The sequence below is a fragment of the Dermacentor albipictus genome, chromosome 8 (assembly GCF_038994185.2).
Source record: "Dermacentor albipictus isolate Rhodes 1998 colony chromosome 8, USDA_Dalb.pri_finalv2, whole genome shotgun sequence".
Lineage (NCBI taxonomy): Eukaryota > Metazoa > Arthropoda > Arachnida > Ixodida > Ixodidae > Dermacentor > Dermacentor albipictus.
The window spans coordinates 44,893,011-44,909,235 of NC_091828.1; positions in this window are offsets into that span (position 1 = coordinate 44,893,011).

The window sequence follows — 16,225 nt, forward strand, 5'->3', positions numbered from 1 at the left end:
CTGAGAGTATTTATCTAAGGAGAATAGGCACTTTGGAGTTTATATTTATTTAGTACGACTAATTCTGCGATAAGCTACAGCAGCATATTCGACTCACTTGAATAAATAATGATGATAAATATTGGAAACCAGTAGCCAGTTCCACTAGGATTTACCAAAACGAAATTTTGAATGAACTTTCCAGGAGTTGTTTATCACCGCTTTATTTAGGTACCCTCATACCCTGTATAAAATTTATCTATTTATTGTTTTGTCTATTGAAGTCATCATATGCAGGCAGTGCAAAGTGGCTCATCAGTGACCGTAGTCAAAATCTGCATATTTTGGTGCAGCAACGATATACTGCAGAAGACTCTGCGTCGAGGCAAGTCGTCTGGTATTGCCAAATGCAACCAGCTGTGCCGAAAGTACCCTCGTCAATGTCTCTTGGGAATGCTAAACTGAAGAGAGCTTAGGTACCTGAGAGCAGTCTGGCGAATTGTTTGCCATGATTATCGCTGCAGCTATATAGTTTGCTATCTCTTTAGCGCTGTTGAAATGCAAATATATTTCTAACTCATCGTCATTTTCGATTCGACTCTGTAATGTATAGCAACTCTTGAGGCTTGCCTTTCGCCGCCGCTGCCGACCGCCCCAATGTGCTTCCCCTTGTTGATAGGCTGGACCACTGCAAAACTAATAGCACTACCTCCATCGCACGTCAGGTGGTTAGTCTCACAGTTGAGCATGATCACCTCTGTGATATGAAGGTCTTGATAACCTGGGAACAATGTTAACCAATTTTTTTTTTCATGTCGCGAAGACAAAAGAATGCAGGCAGAACCAATCTTAAGATGACTATCAAAGTTAGTGCGATTATATTTAGGCACCTATATAGATACCTATATTTAGAACATATAGTGGTCCTCCTGAGATTTGAAGTGCTTGGGCTTTAAGCGACATATACGGTCTCCGTGATTAGCGCGCTTTCTTATGAACACCCCTCGCCAAGGTTATCTAGCGATGGTAGAATGACAACCATACGCCTGTGGCATATGCAGTCACAACGATCGAATCACAAGGAAGGAATGACTTCGATGAGAATGGCGAAGGCATTATGAGGACGACGGCATAACGACGATGGGATTATGCCGGAATGTTGTTTTAAATAATGTTAATAATGTTGTGACGACGGTGGCATATTCGCAATTGGTTGCCGATAGCACAATTATAGCGAAATGAAGGAGAAACTGTGGTGAAAACTGAGAAGCTGTGGCGGTATGGCGACAACGCCGTGGCAACAATTAGATGAGAAGTCGGAAGTGACGGTGATGGTGCGAGAACGGCATGACGACAGTGACCTGGCAGCAATGGAATGATGACAAGTACACGAGGATGATGGGGTGACGACGACCGCGTGACAATGACTGGATGGCGAAAATATAAAGAGAGTAAAGAAACATATCCTTGAAGAAAAGGACTGCAAAACGTGACTGGCGATTTCGGCGGTTGAGATCCGCCCGGGGGTACCAAGTCAAGCGGAAGGCAAAGTGGTGGATTGCTTCTGCCAAAGCGCCGTAAAAGTCCCGATACAGTGGACATGGCGACCACGCCTTGACGATGGCGCCTCATATACTTTTGTATGCGCAAGCATGTGCAACGATTCTGTTTCTTATGTTGGGCACACTATCGGTTATCGAAAACGACGGACGCTATTTTTCCCGTCCGAAGATCGGCACACTACAGCAGCAGCCTCCTGGATTAACCATCGACGTGACCCACTACGCCCCTTCCATGACATATCAGCGCCTCGTGGTCGACATCTATGTACCTTCATCGGGCACGAAGTCGTCACACGGTAGTCTCGTGACGTCAAGCCTACCGGGTAGAAATCTGCGGCAAAGATCGTCAAGCTTTAGTGGACATGGCAACCCCCTGTGACGATGACGCCTCATATACATCTGTTTGTGCAGGTTAGTGACTAAAGATACGGATTTTATAGCGACTACCCAAGTATCGTAGTGTTGCCGTGTCCACACATACTCTTGAAGTGTATTACCGAGTGCTTTCAATGGCATGCCGGTTGCTTCAGCTTTCCGGAGATGTTGAGAAAAATCTAGGATCTCTCGCGGAAATAGTTCTAAACAAGATTCTTCAATCCCAGGAACATCTCTTGGAAAAATTTACTCTAACACATGAAAAACTGACATCGTCTGAAGTGGGTAGGACGGCAAAAAAAGCTCCAGGTCTCAGATGCAAGTCAAATAAGGCTTTAAAAGAATAAAACTACTGTGAGTAACTGCGAGACCAGCATTGTTATGCTCTGTAAACAAATTGATGATTTGAAAAATTGGTCCCGCCTTAACAATCTTATCGTACGAGGAACATAGGAAGGAGAAAGTGAAAACGAAAGAAAAGGATATTTGGGGGCAGTGGTGAGACAGAAAGTAACTACGATTGAAGGAATACATTGCCTAGGTAAGAAGCCTCTCGATAAAGATCGCCCAGTTTTCATTACGATTGGAGACTTCAGGGAGAAAATGAGTGTGTTGAATGACTGCTTCAAATTGAAAGGACAGAAAATCAGCATTTCAGAGTATTATTCTGAAAGAGGGTTTCAAATACGGAAAAAACCTCTGAAGTTCAACAGCAGACGAGAGACAAAAGGGAGTGAACGTGATGCTCGTGTTTGATAAGCTGAAGTTGAATAATGTCATGTATGCCTGGAATGAAAGTACTGATACAATGTACAAGCGCCATGCCTCTTCCACGAGAAACAAATGACTTGAAAAGCCCGGGTCTCGAGAATTTGTTATCATAAACCTGAAGGCCATAAGTATATCAAAATAATTAGTTGAGTTACAAAGCATAGTCTTAGAACACGAACCTATCATATTGGTATTCACTGAAACATGGCTTCATAAGGATATCTTAAAGGCCAAAATAACTCCTCCCTACTATATAATAGTCAGAAAATATGGGGAAGATACTGGTGGGGGAGTTGCAATTATAATAAAAAATACCTTAGCATTCTCTGTTTGGCCCGGCACAAATGTCATCGAGGCACTGTGGATTGGGACAAAGATAAGCACACCGTTTTCATTGGGGCTGTCTACAGAGTCCCAAGATCACCCTAAGATGTACTGGCAAAGTTGCAGTATTTTATGAATTCAGATCTATCACATGATAGTAAGGTTCTTTTGCTTGGGGATTTTAAGCTGCTTGGGAGTGACAGGCCTTCAAGATTTCCTGGCACACAAGGTGCCTAGTGGCGAACAGTTGCTAGGTCTTGTCTTCTGTCATAATTTATTTCAGGTTACAACCGCCTACACAAAGTTATTTCCTACCACATCATCCACTCTCGACTGAACCTTTGCATCCGAGTGCAAAAAGTCATCTGTCCGTGAGTTCGAAATAATCGACGGATTATGGGATCACATGATGCTCTTGTTGTCATTAGGCGCACCACTAAAGACAACGAATACACATTTCCTCACAACTTTCTCTAATTTTAGAACCGCCGATGAGGTTGTTGTAATAGACTTTCTTGAGTTTTCACTCTCTAATTTTATGCAGCTTTACGACTCTGGTGCCAGTACAGACCAATTTTGGAACCTCTTTTCTCAAATGACAGCACGTGGCGTTAACCAGTTTATTCCGAAACAAACTAAGCGTACTAATAAAAGAAGTCCTTGGATCACTAGAGAGAGGCTTCATATTAAATGGAGACTAAAACGTAAGTGGAAGGTGGATTCAGCAAACCCTGACCCTGAAAAGAGAATTTGCTTTGCCCGTGTGAGCACGGAACTGAAGCTCCTGCTAAAGGAATCCAAAGATAGGTTTTATAACCTAACACTAACGAAGTTTATTTGTGACAGCCCTGATAAATTTCAGCGTTACATTAATCCGTCATCCATTATGGACCTTGCTGCAGAAGAAGAGAATGGCCAAGAACGTGTTAAAATGTTGTCTTGTATTATGCGAAGGATATTACGAGGGCTCAACCCAGCTCCTCAGGCGCGGCGGTGACCATGAAATCACGTGACACCGTGACGTCACGACAGAGGAGAAGTGGCTTTGGCTCAACTCTTGCAAGACGGGCTGGGTGGGAATCGAACCAGGGTCTCCGGAGTGTGGGACGGAGACGCTACCACTGAGCCACGAGTACAACGCTTCAAAGCGGTACAAAAGCGCCTCTAGTGAATGCGGTGTTGCCTTAGAAACGCGCTGTTTCTAAGGCGTGCGTCTCTTGCTCAGGCGCACATTTCGTTGCCGCGCCGAACGCTGCTTTGCTCGACGCTCACCGCGTCCAATGCGGGGCGCGTAGTCGCTGCCCTGTAGCCCATTGTCTTACACCCCTTGGCGGGTCGACGGGAACGCTGTCGCGTTCCACTCTTGAAGGCGAAGAAGTAATGCATGAGTTGTTTCTTCGTCTAGCCGAACCAAATATAGCCAAGCAACAGCAGTTCACCAGGCTAAACAGTGGTTCAACAACTAAAATAAAGGCTAGTATGCTTCGCATCCTGGGCTTAACCTTACCTAAGCCACAGCCATTTTTTCATCTGTGTTCACATACGACAATAATGTGTTACCGTCTTTTGTTGATGAAAATCCAGAACCGCCTATACCCGATTTAGAAATTTATGAACAAAGTGTTCAGAACCTCTTATTCCAAATTAACATCAAAAAGAGCCCGGACCCAGACGGCATCCTAAACGAGTTTTTGTACAGGCACGCATAATTGATTTCTAACTATTTTACAAAAATATTTTAGTCATTTATTATAAGCAGATGTTTTCCTCGTGCTTTGAAGCCAGCAAAAATCATACCTGTTTACAAAAGCGGAAAAAATATTCCGTTAACAATTACAGACCAATTTGCCTCGCCACTGCAACTTCCAAGTTATTTGAAGACATCATTTCAAAACATCTCTTGCACTACCTGTATCAGCATAACCTTCTTTACTGTCGTCAACATGGAAACAGTTACCAAATAGTTCACGATGTTGCTGAAATAATCAATTTACGCGGTGTAACATACATTACATACCATCACGCACATTACAGCATTTGACAAGGTGTCGTACTAGAAACTGTTACAAAAGTTTACTACTTTTTGAAAAATCAAAATTTTACAAAACGGTTCTCCTCGTACAATTTTTTTCGTGAACATTATGTAGATTTTGGGGGTTACCAGACTGGCACTGTACCTGCCGTCTTTGTGGTACTAAAAGGTAGTCTTCTAGGTGCCCTTTATGTATCTTTAATAATTATTGTGTATGTTTAATATATATGTAGGTATGTATCTTTATGTAGCTGTATGCATGTATCTTTATGTATGTATTATGTACCTTTATGTATCTTTAATAATTTAGTTGCTGCAAAAAAGTTTAACTTCAAAACTGCCTGCACCATACTGAAAGAATCATGTTGAAGGAGCCATACACACCAATAACACGCATGACATGATAATGAAAATTGTCACCGCTTACGTTCTACGAGGAGGCATGCAGGAACATAACGCTACAGTTGTTTGCCCGGAAACGTACTCACTGGAACGCTGAATACAGCTTAGCAAAAAACATACTCACCAAAGAACATTTCCAACACAAGGAGATGCTAACACTTCGCCTTCGTTCGCGTGGAAAACAGTGCTTGCACCAGCATTTTTTGCATCTTGGAGAGGCCGGCTCTTCGCAATCGGCTTTACATGTAGTATGTACACAGTACGTGTAGTATGTACAAGTATAAACCCCTTACAAGTGATCTTGCACGCGACAGCGACAGCGCTACAAGCGAGGCGATGGCTGTCGCGTTCACTCGTCGTCTGCAAGCCGAACTCCATGCGAGCGACGGCTTTGAGCGACGACTTCCCGGTATGAGGGCAGCAATATAGGTGCCGAAACTAGCGTGACGCATCCTTTGTCAATTTAAGTTGATGTATTTTACTGAAGAAGGAGCATAAAATATTTCTGAAGGTCTTGCACTAGGTTCTTATTCTTGTACGTGTAAAATTCAATAGTTTGCTCATTCCGTGCGAAAAACAGTAGTGTTTGAGTTATGTACATCCAGTTTCGGCTTCGCACAATTGGCTAGTAGCTCATAGCATTTCCGGGGACGAGCGACGAGTTCCAGATTTCTAGAAACGAGCGATCGAGCGACAACACCGAGCGATTTGTTCAAGCGACGGCCCGTTTTGTCGCTCGAAGCCGTCGCCCGTCACCATCGCGCGCTATATCGCTCTCGTAGAGTTTGGACTTAACGCCGAACTCCTCCGAGAAACGCAAGCTCCCGAAAATTTCCATGACCGTCTCAGCAAAATGCCACCAAACTACTTTGCACCGTGCTTCGTGTGTAGCGGCAGCAGTCGGTCCGGACGAACACCACTGTTGACGTCACGAGGTGCCCGACCATTTACAGGCGGAAATGAGGTGCGCGAGCTGGGCGTGTCTGCTGCTGCACTTTTCGTCGAAATAAAATGTGTTTGTGCTTTCTTTCGCTCAATTTCGATGCGATATTCGAATTCAGAGGGTTGAAAACCACGCCGTACTGCTCTTAACTCATTTTTTCTGGAAAAGCTTTCAGCTTCCTTTTAATAGACGCCGGCACAGACTACTCGATATTAAGAGGGAAAATGGCAACGCAGCTGAAGGAAGTAATCGCGCCCTGGAATAACTCGCAGATTCGGATGGCTGGCGACCACGCCTTTACTCCACTGGGCACCTGCACGACTTCAGTTTAGATACAAGGATCAACATTCGTAGCCAGCTTGGCCAGCTGCCTTGCCTTACGCGAATGCTCCCGCGACATTATTCTCGAGGTTGAATTTCTGCACGTTTATAGGGCTATTATTGATCCTCAAGAGCGTCGTATCGCATTCTGAGCCGACCGAGCAATCGACGTGGAGAAGGATCAACGGTGCGCTGACGTGTTTCGCTTTTCTGCAGATAGTGTAACGTTTCTTCCACGTGTCCTCGTCGACGTCACGCGCTGTTATCTACACGATGGCGAAGCGGTGACTGAAACCAACCTGGAACACCTCCTAAAGCAAGGTGTTTGTACGGCTACAAGTGTTTTAGAGCTTCATGATCGGACCAATCGCAATTACCTGTTACCAACTTTAGCAACTCGCATCGACCCCTTTTCCGCGGCACTTCGATCGAGTTGCCGAACTAGCAAACGTTAACAACTGTCTCACGTCGGAAGTAGTGGAGACAGCAGACAAGTCTCTGGGCTATATCGACATCAATTCTGAACTGTCCACCGATAGCCAGGCAGCTCTGCGCACGCTCATGCATGAATTGTAGACCTGCTTCTGCGAGTTCTTCAAAGGTGCGCCAGACGTCCATCTAGGCACAGGATCATCACGCATGAGGACGCACGCCCAATACACAAGCAGCCTTACCACATGGCGAAGAGAGAAAGTGAAGCCATACGCACGCAGGTCTGCGAGGTGCTTGACGATGGCGCCATCAAACCTTCCAAAAGCCCGTGGTCGTCTACTGTCGTTCGTGTCGAAAGAAAAGACGCAACGCTCCGCATTTGCGTGGACTGCCGAAACCTTAACAACGTGACTAAAAAGATAATCTGCGGCATGCCCACTATTTTTCTTCTTTCTATTTAAAGAGCGGATACTGGCAAATCAAGGTAGATGAACGAGACCGCGAGCAAACTGCCTTTGTGACTCCAGATTGTTTCTACGAATTTTCGAGTCTTTCAATTTGGCTTGTGTTCAGCCGCGGCTACTTTCCAGCGAATGGTGGACACTGCCCTCACTGCACTGTAGTAACACACTTGTGTTGATGATGCGGTCGGATATTCTGAAACGTTAGAGCAGCGTCTTTATCGCCTGCGGAGGGTGCTCGAAGCTATCCGATCGGCGGACCTCACACTCAAGCCCAAAAAGTGCCGCTTCAGTTATGAAGAGCTCATGTTCCTCGTTCATGTTGCATATAGTGACCGCTAAAGGTGTCCGACCCGATCCAGACAAGCTTGTCATTGTGACCACATTTCCAGCTCCTGCCAATAAGAAGGCTGTCCTGCGCTTTCTGGGTTTGTGCGCCTACTATCACCGATTCGTTAAGGCATTTTCAAAGATAGCGGAACACCTGACTTGTCTGACAAGGAAGGACAGGCAATTTGTCTGGCATAATGAGCAACAGGCATCTTTTGCGGAATTACGACAGTGCCTGCAGTCAGCACCCATTCTTGCACGTTTTGACGATGATGCCGATACAGTGGTGCATCCCGACGCCAGTAGCACTGGCCTTGGCTCAGTGCTCGTCCAGTGTCAAGATGGAGTAGAATGACTTATAGCGTATGCCAGGCCACTCACTTTCCCGTGCCGAGGTGAACTATTGGATTCCGGAAAATGAGTTCCCCGCAGTCCTGTGATAATTATCAGCTTTCATCCCTACATCCATGGTCCTCGCTTCAAAGTAGTGACCATGGCCTCCGTTCGTTGGCAAGCACGACTGGCACAATGGAGGTTGCGGAATTTGATGATAGCATCCTGGCCATAAGTACGAAGACGCTGAGACCGTGCCCCATGCGTCCACTGATCGTGTAAGTCAGGAATAGAGGATGATGACAGTTTCTTGGGCACGATTAGCTCGTCGGACGTAATCAGACGGCAGCGTGGCGGTGCTGAGATTAGACCAATTATCGATCATCTAGAGGGCCGGGGCACAGCCATACCACGTCATGTGTCCACTCATTGGTGTTCTCCTGTCTACGAGACAACCTGGTGTATAAGAACAATACCCCTTCGAGCAGCCGTGCTTATCCCCCCCCCCCCCTGTGGTTCCAAGAGACATGCGATCCGACGTCCCCTTCGCTTGCCATGATGAACCCACATCTGACCATTTAGGCCTATCCCGGAGACTCGGCAGTGTAAGCGAGATGTACTATTGGCCCGGGCTTTCTACAAACTTCAGGCAGTACGTTAAAGGCGGTCGTGAATGCCAGCGCGCAAACGCACCATCCGTTAAGCCGGCTGGCGTGGCCTATTTCAGCCAATTGAAGCACCTCACACGCCTTTCGACCAAGTCGGCATCGACATTCTCGGACAATTTTCCCTGTCGGCCGACGGCAAGAAATGGGTAATTGTCGCCACTGATTATTTACCACGCTATGCTGAGACGCAGGCAATTCCACGAGCCATGGCTTCAGAGGTAGCACAATTGTTCATGCGCCACATCCTACTGCGTCACGGTGCTTCCGCCACTGTCATACCAGGCAGAAGGACAGCATTTAGAGCGTCGCTTATGGACGAAGTTTTATGCGAAGCATATTACTAGAGCTCAACCCAGCTCCTCAGGCGCGGCGGTATCGCCTTCAATACCACGTGACACCGTGACGTCACGACAGAGGAGAAACGGGGCTCCAACTCGCGCCGTCGCTCGCGGCGTCGCGGCGGTATATAAGCAGCTGCGCTTGCCTCTGCTAGACACTCACGAGGTGAGATGCCTCCTGGAGACAGAGCTGCTCGTTGGAATGAGAAGCGAAGGTTGCGGCTTGCTACAGAGACTGTTTCTAGGTGGCTTTGCTACGGCGCAGCGACTACGCGGTCCGCATCGGACGCGGTGAGCGTCGAGCAACGCAGCGTTCGGCGCGACAACGAAATGTGCGCCTGAGCAAGCGCCGCGCGCCTGAGCCGACGCCGACGACACCGGCTTTTCTGCGACACGAACTCCTTAACGCTGTCGCGTTAAAATAAAGGCTAGTATGCTTCGCATCCTGGGCTTAACCTCAGCTAAGCCACAGCCAGTTTTTTGAATTAATCAACTCCAGGCATGGAACGACAACCGCGTGTCAGCCCCAGACCAACAGGTTTACCGCACGACTGAATGAAACGGTTACATACGTTACATCAGTGTACGTTGATGTCCAACACAAAACATGGGATCAAATCTTGCCCTACGAGACCTCCACGAATAACACCACCGTGCAAGAGACGCGTGATTCCCACGTTTTCGCCTTCTATACGGTCGCGAAGTCCGGACGATGGTGGATACGATGCTGCAATGTCAAGACGCTGACCAATTGACAATTGACAACGAGGAATTTTCTGAGCGTGCCGAGCAAGCTCGGCAGCGCGCAGAGCTACACATGGTTAGTGGCAGCTGACATACGTAGGGCGCTACCTCCGCTACAGGGACGTGTCCTACAATCCAGGAGACCAAGTTTGAGTGCGGACCCCCATTAGTTGCCGCGGCCTCTTTGAAAAGTTACTGAGCTGGTATTTTGGTCCGTATAAAGTAATCCGCCGCATCAGTGACGTCAACTACGAAGTGGTCCCGGACACAACATCGCCGACACGGTCCATGACACAAAGAGAACCTAGCTCGGACCTAATTCATGCTTTGCGCATGCAACCGCACACTGCGCGTTCGTATTATTTTGTTGTATCATTCCCCCTTCTTTGTTTGCTTTTCATTTATCTTCGTGAGCTTGCCTCCTCGTTCATTAGATGTGCTAGTGGGACATTTTTTGTTGTTGTTGTATTTTCGCTTTCTGTACGTTTCCTTATTTTTCAGTTTTTTATTTTATATTTTACGCATATTTTACAGCATTGAGACGATGCTTTTGCTCGGAAGAGGGGATAATGCTACATATAGGTAGCGAGTCGAAGGCAAGAGTAAATCGAGATTAAAAAAAAAAAAGAAAAGACCGCGCGCGTCTCTTCCTGCTCGCTAGCCAGCCTCGTCGGACGCGCTTTGTAGAAGCCAGCTGCTCTGCAGTTTCTAAACCTCCAAAGTACTTTTGAAGGCTCATGACAATATGCACTACACTCGCGTGACCCACCATATATGTATTACATCTTCCCGAAGGCATCCTCAGGCACTTAAATTCGCGGAAATTAACATATTCTTGTGAAGTATATATGTGGTAATGCGAGAGGTTCGTTTATCAAGAGTCACGCGTTCGACGCCACTGATGCAATAGCTCTGGCGCGGTGAGCGCGTGGGTGAGGATGCACACGAAAACATTGGAATATTTCAATAGCACTCGGGAAACGGCGGTCTGCAAAAAGACATTTTGGAGGCTGAAGAGAATTGCGCCTGGCAGCACGGTGTCTTTCTATCAAGCTCTGCTTCGTGGAAGCTGGGCTGTCATTCTACAAGAACTCACAAGTACGTGATGTTTTGTTGCTGTCAAAGATGAAAATATATGTGCGCCTTTCTCCTGCATCGGCGCCTTTTCGCAAACTGGATTACAGCGCCTCCTTTACAATGGAAGATTATTTCAAACACTTTGCTGTCAAATGTTGAAAGGAGTATTGTACAAGAATTCCAGATAAAAATTGTGAAAGATAGTTACAGATTCACAATTCCAGAAAGAAATGGTAATTAATAAAATGCATAGACTGGTCACATCTCGTTCACACCATTATCCTAAGCAAAACCCCACCTGCTATGTGTTTACTTGGCGCGAAATACGAAAAACGCTGAGACAAGAACAGCAGGCCATTTAAATCTTTATTCAAGAACGATCCATCCGTTTCTCTTTCGGACAGCAAAGGGGCCATGGTTCTCCTTCAACAAATTTTTCGCTGTGCTCATAATATGGGCATCTGTGCAAAGATAAACAAGTTACACTGTCAGTGAGTTCAAAGACGTGCAAATCAGGCGGCAAAACTATGCTGCTGTAGAAGGGAGTAGAAAAGCATATGTATGGTGGCGAACCGACCGGTCTTGAACATAGTTGACCACTTTACCGAATCATGACGCAAGAATAACACGGCATTCAGTATAACGGTGTATTAAAGTTTTTCCAATCCAATCCCATCAGTAGAACGGTCATGAGGGGTGCATAACGGATAAGACAAGCAGTGTGAAAAATTGTGACCTGTAGTCGTGAGTTTCTGCAGTAAGGCGCTACGGTTCTCTGCTACTGCGCGGTTAGAAGTTGCTAAACGATGTGGAAGCTGTTAAGTCGTTACGACACACATGGCGTGCCTATTGAATGGGACAGCACGCTGTCCGAAGGTTAGAACAAGAACATTTGTTGCATCCGTCTCGGAGCGTATTTAAATAGAGAGGGGGAAGAGAGGACAACGGAAAATATATCAAACGAAGAACGCGCGCACCGTTAGCGCTTGAAAGGCAGTCTGATTGCGGCTGACGTCACTTTACAACAGAAGCTTCTACGACGAAAACATGAGGGGCAAGATAAGCGGAAGCTCATCACTCAGGAATCACCGGACATAGTACCAATTCGTGGTGGTTTTACTTTCTCAAAGAAAATCAACAAACACGCGTATTTCTTTGCTCTGAATTGTAAGACAAAGGGACTACCGCAGCATTCTTCTAAGCGCCGCAAAGAGCCGGAACGGGCGCCGCTTGTTTGGTTAAGGACCCTTTAAAAAACAGGTAATTTCTCGAGCGTGATTTCATCCAATCGGTTTAGCATAGGTTAAACATAGGGCAACAAAACATGTTTAACAAATAAGCAATCATATAGTTGTTCCGCTCATGCCTGTAATAGGATGCCTGAGAAGAGATAATAGATATATTAATTTAGGCTGATTAAAAAACGTGATTAAGGCTGCAACTACTCTGAGCGATCAGGGCAAGCTCCTAAATGAAGCCTGCACAAACTGAGACAACATCATATTTTGGTACGAGCGCTTGCGGAGTTCGTCAGTCCGTGCTTGTTGCCTTGTGCTCCAATTGGATCCTGCAGTGGAATTTCCTACAGCTTCCACGTTTCTATTCGTATGAAATTACATTGTGACACTAATCTCAATAAATTAGGTTCCATTGAAGGCGTGTGATCCGACAACTGAACAATAACTGCAGAAAAGCTAAGCTTGCTCGTTGCTGAAGTAGACAAAATCAAAGCTACTGAATATATTGTAGGAAGCTTCAGGAAAGGCGAACGACAACAGCACTTATGTACATATATATATATATATATATATATATATATATATATATATATATATATATATATATAGTTTGGCAGTGGCAGTGGCGAGCGACGGACACGGGCTTCCACGGCTTACACGATTTTTGCACTTCTTTCAGGTTGGTGCACCTTTTCCTGTTAATTTTGCCCTGTGGCTCTATTCTAGCGTCACTGCCGCTGCCAAACCTGTCACAACTTGGGTGTTCTATATAACTGTTTTTGATGACGGATACAGAGGAAGAAGTTTGCATCGCTTGCAACAAAACAATTGATACTCCTGAAAGCTTGGTCAAATGCAAAGATTGTCAGTACCCATATCATGTACAAGGCTGCTCCGGCGTTTCTGAGTCGGGTAAATCATTGAGTCCTCGTTCTCGTAAAGCGTTCCTCTGTCCTACATGCAAAACGGGCACTTCTCGTAGCGGAAAAATGCCCCCCACAGCCCAGGCTCCTGCTTTTGACATGGCCTCTGCTTTTCTAGAGCTGAATAAAAAATGGCTGTGGCTTAGGTAAGGTTAAGCCCAGGATGCGAAGCATACTAGCCTTTATTTTAGTTGTTGAACCACTGTTTAGCCTGGTGAACTGCTGTTGCTTGGCTATATTTGGTTCGGCTAGACGAAGAAACAACTCATGCATTACTTCTTCGCCTTCAAGAGTGGAACGCGACAGCGTTCCCGTCGACCCGCCAAGGGGTGTAAGACAATGGGCTACAGGGCAGCGACTACGCGCCCCGCATTGGACGCGGTGAGCGTCGAGCAAAGCAGCGTTCGGCGCGGCAACGAAATGTGCGCCTGAGCAAGAGACGCACGCCTTAGAAACAGCGCGTTTCTAAGGCAACACCGCATTCACTAGAGGCGCTTTTGTACCGCTTTGAAGCGTTGTACTCGTGGCTCAGTGGTAGCGTCTCCGTCCCACACTCCGGAGACCCTGGTTCGATTCCCACCCAGCCCGTCTTGCAAGAGTTGAGCCAAAGCCACTTCTCCTCTGTCGTGACGTCACGGTGTCACGTGATTTCATGGTCACCGCCGCGCCTGAGGAGCTGGGTTGAGCCCTCGTAATATGCTTCGCATAAAAACTAGACAGTCTAATGCCGCTGAAAGATAAGGTCAATAACATTGAACAGTCCGTTCAGACGATGTCTGACCATTTCGATGAAATGATCAAGCGTCTTGATAATCATGAAAAAGAAATTACGCACTGCGAAAAAGAGTGGCACGGGTCGAGAATACGCGATGCGATGAACAACTCTCTCAGCTTAACACCGATTTGGACGAGTTGGAATTCCGAAGCAGGAAAAAGAACATAGAAATTCATGGTGTTGCTAAATCTGAGAATGAGAACCTCCTAGCGAAAGTGAACGAAGTGGCTAAGCAAATCAGTGTTGCAGAAATTAATGAGAGTGACATTGAGTACTGCCACCGCCTTCCCGCAAAAGTGAACAAGATACCACCCATTATTGTGCGGTTTCAACGACAAGCACAAAGAGACCAATGGCTTCAAAACAGAAAGTCTCTGGCGGGGAATGGAAAAAACACCTACCTATGTGAGAACCTGACTCGAAGAACTAAATTGTTACTTCTGCAAACAAAAGATTGGGCCAAGAAAAACAATTGCCGGTTTGTTTGGTGCTCAAACGGCAAGGTGCTTGTTCGCCAAAAGGAAGGTGATTCTGCTCAAATAATTCGAGATGAGAGTGACCTTGCGGACGTAACATCATAAACAGGTTCCATTTGTCTGTTGCACTTAATACCCCTACAGCATGATGGCACCAAATGCATATCCTCTCCCATGCGAAATCAGTAACACTGTTAGCTTCGAATTGAAAAGCCCGTCAGTACTTAAATGCTTTCACCTTAACGCTAGGTCAGTTAGGAATAAGGTAGATGAATTTTCTATTTTGTTAGACAGCTTCAGTTTCCCTTTTGATGTTATTATGATCTCTGAGACTTGGCTGACCGACAGTGACACCTTTGAATTGCCGTCATTTTCAACTTTTTCCTTGAATCGAAAAACCTCCCGTGGAGGTGGTGTATGCATACTTGTTAATGACCATTTTAAGTGTGAAATTTTGAACGAATTCAGCTACCTGAAGGATGATGTTGAAATCCTTTCAGTTATATCAGGAAACATTGTAATGTCCGTGGTCTACAGGCCGCCGTCTGGTAACATGGACTCATTTCTTGAAATCATGGAATCTTATCTAAGCTTGGCAAAGAGCAACAAGTACGACGTGATCATCGGTGGCGACTTCAACATAGATATGTTATGTACAACCGTGAACAGCGTGAATTTTGATGTGTTACTTAGATGTTACTGTGTCACAAACATGATAACCACAGCAACGCGCATAACCCCTACTTCCCAAATTTGTATCGATCTATTTTTAACAAATATTAATTCTCCACTCATTCACTGAGGAGTTACATGCTGTGATATAAGCGATCATATGGGCATATATTTATTTTGCCGGAAGGAGGTTTTGAAACGCTACCTTGGCATAAATGCTATGTATCAATGTGTAACGGAAGGTTCTCTAGAAAGCTTTCGCACGGACCTTCTAGGTGTAGACTTTTCTGACATATATAGCGAAGCTAGGGCGGACAGCGCTTATGACTTATTCCTCGACGCCTTCACTCATGTCTATAACAAGCATTTCGTTCCAAAATTAAAGAGGCTACCTAAAACAATAAGAAAACCATGGATATCACGTGAACTCTACACGAGTATTAAAGAAAAGCACAAATTATATCAACTATTTATTGATACAAAAGATACTCTTGTTCTTGAGCGCTTTAAGAAATGCAGAAATAAATTAAATTCTGACATACGACAGGCAAAGCTCAGACATTACGAAAACTACTTTGCAGCTGCATTAAATCGTCCTGATAAGATCTGGCGTAAAATCCGGTCACTCGATTCTGGCATCTCGCAGGTTACAACTCCAGATAAAATTACAAGCGATGGAATAGAATACTCAGGTAATTCTCTTGCAGAAAAATTTAACAACTTTTTTACGGCCGCACCGAAGTCCTCAGCAGACACAACTTACGTAACTATTGATAGATGTCCCTCGTCTTTGTTTCTAGAACCTGTCTCTACAAGTGAAATTTTGTCTACGTTCAGAGGCCTAAAGAACAGTACATCGTGTGATGCGGAAAATATAGAGATACGTCCAGTTAAGCACGTCATTGATATCATTGCTGCGCCATTGGAGCACATATACAACTTATGCTTAGAAACGGCCACTTTCCCCCCGAGATTGCAGATTGCTAGAGTAGCAGTCATATATAAAAAAGGTAGCAAAAATGACTTTGGGAACTATAGACCAATCAGTA